Below are 8,673 nucleotides of genomic sequence, written 5' to 3'. Positions count from 1 at the left end.
GAGGGTTGCTTCAAATGAGATGTAAAATAGTGCTAGTTCTGTGGTGGAAAAGGCTAGTAGGATGAATGGCTGGACTGCGACTAAGGTTGAGATAAAGATTCGTTTGCGTTGTAGGGGTTCTTGTTGCAGGTGGTTTTGGCTTGCTATGATTATGAGTGGGAGTAGTCAGCAGGATAGTACTAGGAGGGGGGATGAGATTTGGTCAATTCCTGTTCAGTTGGATAAAAATTTGTAGGGGTAGTAGGTTGGGATTAATCACTGTAGGCTTAGGGCAGCGATTAGGAGGCTGTATAAGGTGGTGTTAGTCCATAGAAATTTTGGTGGAGACAGCAGGGCTGTTGGAAGAAGTATGATTGTGGGTAGGATGATTTTTAGCATTGCAGGAGGTTTAGGTTGTGTAGATGGTCGGAGCCATGTGTGCGGGTGGAGGCTACTAGGATGGCCAGGCCTGTGCCCGCCTCACACGCTGAGAAGGTTAGCATGAGAATTGGTACCATGGTGAATGAGGAGACTTGGTTTTCGATGGATCATATTGATAGGCCTACGAATATCGATAATATTATGCTTTCAAGGCATAGTAGGGCGGATACTAGGTGGGTTCGGTGGAAGGCTAGTCCTAGTCCGCTGAAAATGAAGGCTGAGTAGAAGCTTAAATGTAGGGGCGACATAAGAAAGTTACAGGGTTGGCTGTAATCTGCTGGGTCGAAACCAGCTATCTTTTTGGTTAGACTAACTTTCTGTTATTCTGCTCATTCTAGGCCCCCTTGAATTCACTCGTAGGCCAGTCCGAGTGTTAGGAGAAGGAGGATCACTACAGTTCAGGTGAGGGTCATTAGGGGGGATTAGAGTTGGACGGCTCATGGCAGGGGGAGTAGGAGGGCGATTTCTAGGTCGAATAGGACGAACAGGATGGCTACTGAGGAAGAATCGGACTGAGAATGGTAATCGAGCAGATCCAAGTGGGTTGAATCCACATTCGTACGGTGAGAGTTTCTCTGAGTCGGGGTTTATTTGGGCGAGTCAGAAGTTTAATGCGGTTAGGGCGGCGCTTAGGATTGATGATAGGGCGAATATGAACATGAGTGCGTTCATTGCTCTCCTCTGGGTTTATACCAGATTCTAGAGATTGGAAGTCAATTGTAATTAATATACTAGAAGAGCAAGATCCTCATCAGTAGATGGTTATGTAGAGGAATAGTCAGATGATGTCTACGAAGTGTCAGTATCAGGCTGCTGCCTCGAATCCGAAGTGGTGGTCTGATGTAAAGTGGAACTTGATCAGTCGGAAGAGGCAGACGGTCAGGAAGGAGGATCCGATGATTACGTGGAGTCCGTGGAATCCAGTGGCAACGAAGAAGGTAGATCCGTAGACGCTATCGGCGATTGAGAATGGGGCTTCGTGGTATTCTATTGCTTGTAGGGCTGTGAAGTAGAATCCCAGGAGGATCGTTAGGGTTAGGGCGTGGATGGCGTGTTTTCGGTTTCCTTCTGTGATGCTGTGATGGGCTCACGTTACGGTAACGCCTGAGGCTAGTAGGATGGCTGTGTTTAGTAGGGGGACTTCTATCGGGTTGAGTGGTTTAATTCCTGTTGGGGGTCATTGGCCTCCTAGTTCTGGGGTTGGGGCCAGGCTCGAGTGGAAGAACGCTCAGAAGAACCCTAAGAAGAAGAATGCTTCGGATGTGATGAAAAGGATTATGCCGTATCGTAGGCCTTTTTGGACTGTGGGAGTGTGATGGCCTTGGAAGGTGCTTTCTCGTACAATGTCTCGTCATCATTGGAGTATTACTAGGAGTATTGAGATGAGGCCTAGGGTTAGTAGTATGGATGAGTTGTAGTGGAATCACATGATTAATCCTGAGGTTGTGAGTAGGGCGGCGGCTGCCCCGAAGATTGGTCAAGGGCTTGGGTCAACTATGTGGTATGAGTGTGCTTGGTGTGCCATTAGATGTTTTCTTGTAAGTATAGGCTTAGAAGGAGCACGAAGACGTAGGCCTGGATTATGGCTACTGCTACTTCTAGGATGGTTAGGAGTAGTAGGATGATTATTGTTAGGATGGATACTGCAGGAAGGGTGGGTATTAATGCAATGGAGGCTGTAGAGATGAGTTGGATGAGTAAGTGTCCTGCTGTAAGGTTGGCTGTAAGGCGGACTCCGAGGGCTAGGGGGCGGATTAGTAGGCTGGTTGTTTCGATCAGGATTAGTGCGGGGATTAGGGGTGTAGGGGTACCTTCGGGTAATAGGTGGGCTAAAGAGGCTGATGGTTGGTTTCGTAGGCCTGTTAGTAGTGTGGCGAGCCATAGTGGGAAGGCTAGGGCTATGTTCATAGATAGTTGGGTGGTTGGGGTGAATGTATATGGAAGGAGGCCTAGAAGGTTGATTGTAAGAAGTATGATTATTAGGGATGTAAATATTATGGCTCATTTGTGGCCATTTTTGTTGAGTGGGACTATTAGTTGTTTTGTGATTAGGTGAAGGAGTCATGTTTGGATAGTAGAAAGGCGGTTGTTGATTCATCGGTTGTTTGGGGACGGGAATAGTAGGGCTGGGAAGAGTAGGGATAGTAGGATTAAGGGGATGCCAAATAGATTGGGGCTGGAAAATTGGTCACAGAAGCTTAGGTTCATGGTCAGGATCATGGTGTGGGTTTGGTAGTGAGGGAGGTCTTATTTGATGGGGGGTTGGTTGTGGTGAAGGCTAGTAGTTTTGGTTGGATGAGGAGTGCTAGGGTTAATCAGGTTATAATTATGATTGAAAATCATGGTGCGGGGTTAAGCTGTGGCATATCATTAAGGAGGGGGAAGTCCCTCTTTGGCTAGCTTAAAAGGCTAGTGCTGTTGCATAGCTTCTTAATGATTAGGATGATGATAGAAGGGACGATCAGGCCTCGAAATGTGGGAGTGGGGTTGATTCTACTACAATGGGTATGTAGCTGTGATTAGCCCCGCAAATTTCTGAGCATTGTCCGTAAAAATTCCCAGGCCGGGTGGTAATGAATGAAGTTTGGTTTAGTCGGCCTGGGATTGCGTCTGTTTTAACTCCGAGCGTTGGGACTGCTCAGGAGTGGAGTACGTCTCCTGCAGTAATGATCACGCGGATGGGGGATTCTATTGGGATAACTACGCGGTGGTCAACTTCTAGCAGTCGGAAGTGGCCGTTGGGTAAGTCTGGGGTGGGCACTATGTAGGAGTCGAAGGATAGGTCTTTGAAGTCTGTGTATTCGTAGCTTCAGTATCATTGGTGGCCGATGGCTTTTAGGGTGAGGTCTGGTTCATCGATTTTGTCCATTATGTAGAGGATTTGTAGGGATGGGAGGGCGAGGAGTACCAGGACGATAGCAGGTAGGATTGTCCAGATCAGCTCTACTTCTTGGGCGTCTACAGCATTGGACGAGAGTTTTTCTGTTAGTATGTGGGCTAAAAGGTAGAGAACTAGGCTGCAGATAGCTAGGGCAACGATTAGGGCGTGGTCGTGGAATTCAACGAGTTCTTCTATGATGGGTGATGAGGCGTCTTGGAATCCTAGTTGGGAGTGGTTGGCCACATGAGATGTACAGGATTTTTACCTGTGATTTAGTCTTGACAAGGCTATGTAATTGGTTTACTAACGTCTCATAAGAAAGAAGCATGAGCGGTTAACCTCCTGGGAGACCCAGAAAACTTCACCCCAGCAAACCCACTAGTAACCCCACCACACATCAAGCCAGAATGATACTTCCTATTCGCCTACGCCATCCTACGTTCAATCCCAAATAAACTAGGAGGCGTATTAGCACTGGCCGCCTCCGTACTGATCCTATTCCTAATCCCATTCCTGCACAAATCAAAACAACGAGCAATAACATTCCGACCACTCTCCCAGCTCCTATTCTGAGTACTAGTCGCCGACCTCCTCGTCCTAACATGAGTAGGAAGCCAACCCGTCGAACACCCATTCATCATCATCGGCCAACTCGCTTCAATCGCCTACTTCACTATCCTCCTATTTCTCCTCCCCGCCGCAAGCGCCCTAGAAAACAAAATACTCAACTGCTAAATACTCTAATAGTTTATAAAAACATTGGTCTTGTAAACCAAAGATTGAAGACTTACCACTTCTTAGAGTACCCCAAACTCAGAAAAAAAGGACTCAAACCTTTATCTCCAGCTCCCAAAGCTGGCATTTTCAATAAACTATTCTCTGACCCTAACCCCTAAACCGCCCGAATAGCACCCCGCGACAACCCCCGCACAAGCTCCAATACAACAAACAAAGTCAACAACAGCCCCCAACCCGCCACTAAAAACATCCCTGCCCCATGTGAATAAAACATGGAAACTCCACTAAAATCCGACCGAACAACAAACACCCCAACATTATTCACAGTAGAAACCCCGAACTTCCAAGCCCCCATAAACCCCCCAAACACCAACCCCCCAAAAACAATTGCCACAAACGCTACTGCACATCCAATCACCCGTCAATCCCCCCAAGCCCCAGGGAAAGGCTCCGCTGCTAAAGCTACTGAATAAACAAACACCACCAGCATACCCCCCAAATACACCATAAACAGCACTAAAGCCACGAACGAAACCCCAAGGCCCAGCAACCACCCGCACCCCGCCACAGACGCTAACACCAAACCAACAACCCCATAATACGGCGAAGGATTCGACGCCACACCCAAAACACCCACCGCAAAGCAAATCCCTAAAAAAAACATAAAATAAGTCATTATTCCTGCCCGGACACTACCCGAGGCCTGCGGCTCGAAAAGCCGCCATTGTTCTCAACTACAGGAACTAACCGCAAGCCCCCAATAATTCTACCCCATCTATGCCATTATGCTTAACCCCCCCCCCCTCCCCCCCCGAGGCGGGGGTATTTGGTTATGCATATTCGTGCATAAATTTATATACCCCATATACATACATACTATAGTACCAGTAATATACATTATATACGGACTATCTTATAAGCAGGTGCTAAACCCATACATGTACACGGCCATTAAACCCTTAAACACACTCCTACCAAACCACCCGGCATGAATGTTCTAGGACCATACCGCACAACACCCAATACAACTCCACTCAAGCGCATAACAAGACCCCATTTTAATGAATGCTCACAGGACATGCTCCAACAACAACTCTCCACCACATATCTCATGCAGTTCGTATCAGACGGATTTATTAATCGTACTCCTCACGTGAAATCAGCAACCCGTTGCACATAATGTCCGGTATGACTAGCTTCAGGCCCATACGTTCCCCCTAAACCCCTCGCCCTCCTCACATTTTTGCGCCTCTGGTTCCTCGGTCAGGGCCATCCATTGGGTTCACTCACCCCTCCTTGCCCTTCAAAGTGGCATCTGTGAGTACTTTCACCTTCTCAATGCGTAATCGCGGCATGTTCCAGCTTTTTGGCGCCTCTGGTTCCTCTTATTTTTTCCGGGGTTACCTCACAGGTGGCTATTCCCAGTGATCTCGGGGGTCCCACAATCTAAGCCTGGACACACCTGCCTCACGGCCTATCCTATATTTCAAGGGTCCCTCGATGAGACGGTTGGCGTATATGGGGAATCATCCTGACACTGATGCACTTTGACCACATTCAGTTAATGTTACCTCCACCCTCCGGGTTAAATGGGGCTATTGGATGAATGCTCGTTGGACATAGCACAAAACAACAAATCATTAAGCGCAACCCCTGCGCTTCACAAACTAAACCAGTAAACTTTCTCTAACCACCATGTAGCATAAACCTTCATCGCCCAATCCCAGCAAACTACCTCTAAAACTCCATTAATCATCCCTTCCATGACATCATCGGAACGATGTACATATACACACAAACACATACAAAATAACTTAAACTTATTAGAGAAACTCCAGTACTAAAAATAGTAAACACAAGCAATAATTTCATATACTTCACTCTCACTCACCACTCAACTATCAGCTAACCACACCCCCGTCCACATAGCTTAACACAAAGCATGGCACTGAAGTTGCCAAGATGGCATAAAACATGCCTGCGGACAAAAGACTTAGTCCTAACCTTACGGTTGGTTTTTGCTAAATATATACATGCAAGTATCCGCGCCCCAGTGTAAACGCCCTCGACCACCTACCCCCATACAGGCCTTGAGGAGCGGGTATCAGGCACACCCAAGTAGTAGCCCAAGACGCCTCGCTAAGCCACGCCCCCACGGGTATTCAGCAGTAATTAACATTAAGCAATGAGTGCAAACTTGACTTAGTTATAGCAACAGCCTAACTTCAAGGGTTGGTAAATCTTGTGCCAGCCACCGCGGTCATACAAGAAACCCAAATCAACCGTCCTATTGACACGGCGTAAAGAGTGGTAAAATGCCTATCCTAGCTAACTAAGATCAAAATGCAACTGAGCTGTCATAAGCCCAAGATGCACCTAAACACACCATTAAGATGATCTTAGGAACTAACGACTGATTTAAACCCACGAAAGCCAGGGCCCAAACTGGGATTAGATACCCCACTATGCCTGGCCCTAAATCTTGATACTTACTTTACCGAAGTATCCGCCAGAGAACTACGAGCACAAACGCTTAAAACTCTAAGGACTTGGCGGTGCCCCAAACCCACCTAGAGGAGCCTGTTCTACAATCGATAATCCCCGATTAACCCAACCACCCCTTGCCAACACAGCCTACATACCGCCGTCGCCAGCCCACCTCGAATGAGAGCACAACAGTGGACACAATAGCACCCCGCTAATAAGACAGGTCAAGGTATAGCCTATGGAGTGGAAGAAATGGGCTACATTCCCTATTCATAGGGCACACGGAAAGAAGCGTGAAACCACTTCTGGAAGGCGGATTTAGCAGTAAAGTGGGACAATAGAGCCTACTTTAAGCCGGCCCTGGGGCACGTACATACCGCCCGTCACCCTCCTCAAAAGCCACATCCCACATAACTAATACCATAAATACGCTGAAGATGAGGTAAGTCGTAACAAGGTAAGTGTACCGGAAGGTGTACTTAGAATATCAAGACGTAGCTATAACACCAAAGCACTCAGCTTACACCTGAAAGATATCTACTAGACCGGATCGTCTTGAAGCCCCCCCTCTAGCTCAACCACACAAATAGTACACCAAAACTAAAGAATTTACTAAACTAATTAAACTAAAGCATTTTACAGTCTTAGTATAGGCGATAGAAAAGACACTTAGACGCGGTAGAGACCCCAGTACCGTAAGGGAAAGATGAAATAGCAGTGAAACAATCAAAGCGACAGACAGCAAAGATCAACCCTTGTACATTTTGCATCATGGTTTAGCGAGAACAACCAAGCAAAGTGAACTAAAGTTTGCCCCCCCGAAACCCAAGCGAGCTACTTTCAAGCAGTTAAAGAGAGCGAACCCGTCTCTGTTGCAAAAGAGTGGGATGACTTGTCAGTAGAGGTGAAAAGCCAACCGAGCTGGGTGATAGCTGGTTACCTGTGAAACGAATCTAAGTTCCCCCTTAATCCTCCCTACCGGACATCCTGAACCCTAATGAGATGATTAAGAGCTATTTAATGGAGGGACAGCTCCATTAAAAAAGGACACAACCTCGACTAGCGGATAATTCTTACTACTGATCCTACCGTGGGCCCTAAAGCAGCCATCAAAAAAGAGTGCGTCAAAGCTCCACCACCTAAAAATACCAAAATAAGATGATTCCCTTATCACAAACAGGTCAACCTATGAATATAGGAGAATTAATGCTAAAATAAGTAACTCAGGGCCACACCCCTCTAACGGCGCAAGCTTACATAGAAACATTATTAACAGACCTAGACAGATACAAAAACCCCTACAAGACCACGTATTAACTAACCCTGTTAACCCGACTCAGGAGCGCCTATAAGAGCGATTAAAATCTGTGAAAGGAACTCGGCAAATTAATAAGGCCCGACTGTTTACCAAAAACATAGCCTTCAGCAAATTAAACAAGTATTGAAGGTGATGCCTGCCCGGTGACTTAGGTTTAACGGCCGCGGTATCCTAACCGTGCAAAGGTAGCGCAATCAATTGTCCCATAAATCGAGACTTGTATGAATGGCTAAACGAGGTCTTAACTGTCTCTCACAGATAATCAGTGAAATTGATCTCCCCGTGCAAAAGCGGGGATGTGAACATAAGACGAGAAGACCCTGTGGAACTTAAAAATCAACGACCACCGCGAATCCTCAATCAACCCCACTGGGGCCACTACCATCGCAGAGCCTGGTCGATATTTTTCGGTTGGGGCGACCTTGGAGGAGAACAAATCCTCCAAAAACAAGACCATACCTCTTTACCTAGAGCTACCCCTCAAAGTGCTAACAGTGACCAGACCCAATATAATTGATTAATGGACCAAGCTACCCCAGGGATAACAGCGCAATCCCCCTCAAGAGCCCATATCGACAGGGGGGTTTACGACCTCGATGTTGGATCAGGACATCCTAATGGTGCAGCCGCTATTAAGGGTTCGTTTGTTCAACGATTAACAGTCCTACGTGATCTGAGTTCAGACCGGAGCAATCCAGGTCGGTTTCTATCTATGACACACTCTCCCCAGTACGAAAGGACCGAGAAAGTGGGGCCAATACCACAAGCACGCCCCCCCCCCCGCTCTAAGCAGTGAAACCAACTAAACCGTGAAGAGGGCCTTCCCCCA

This window comes from Anser brachyrhynchus, assembly GCF_964034855.1.
Source record: "Anser brachyrhynchus genome assembly, contig: SCAFFOLD_345, whole genome shotgun sequence".
NCBI lineage: Eukaryota > Metazoa > Chordata > Aves > Anseriformes > Anatidae > Anser > Anser brachyrhynchus.
The sequence above is the reverse complement of the archived record's forward strand: the minus strand, read 5'-3'. Positions refer to the sequence as shown.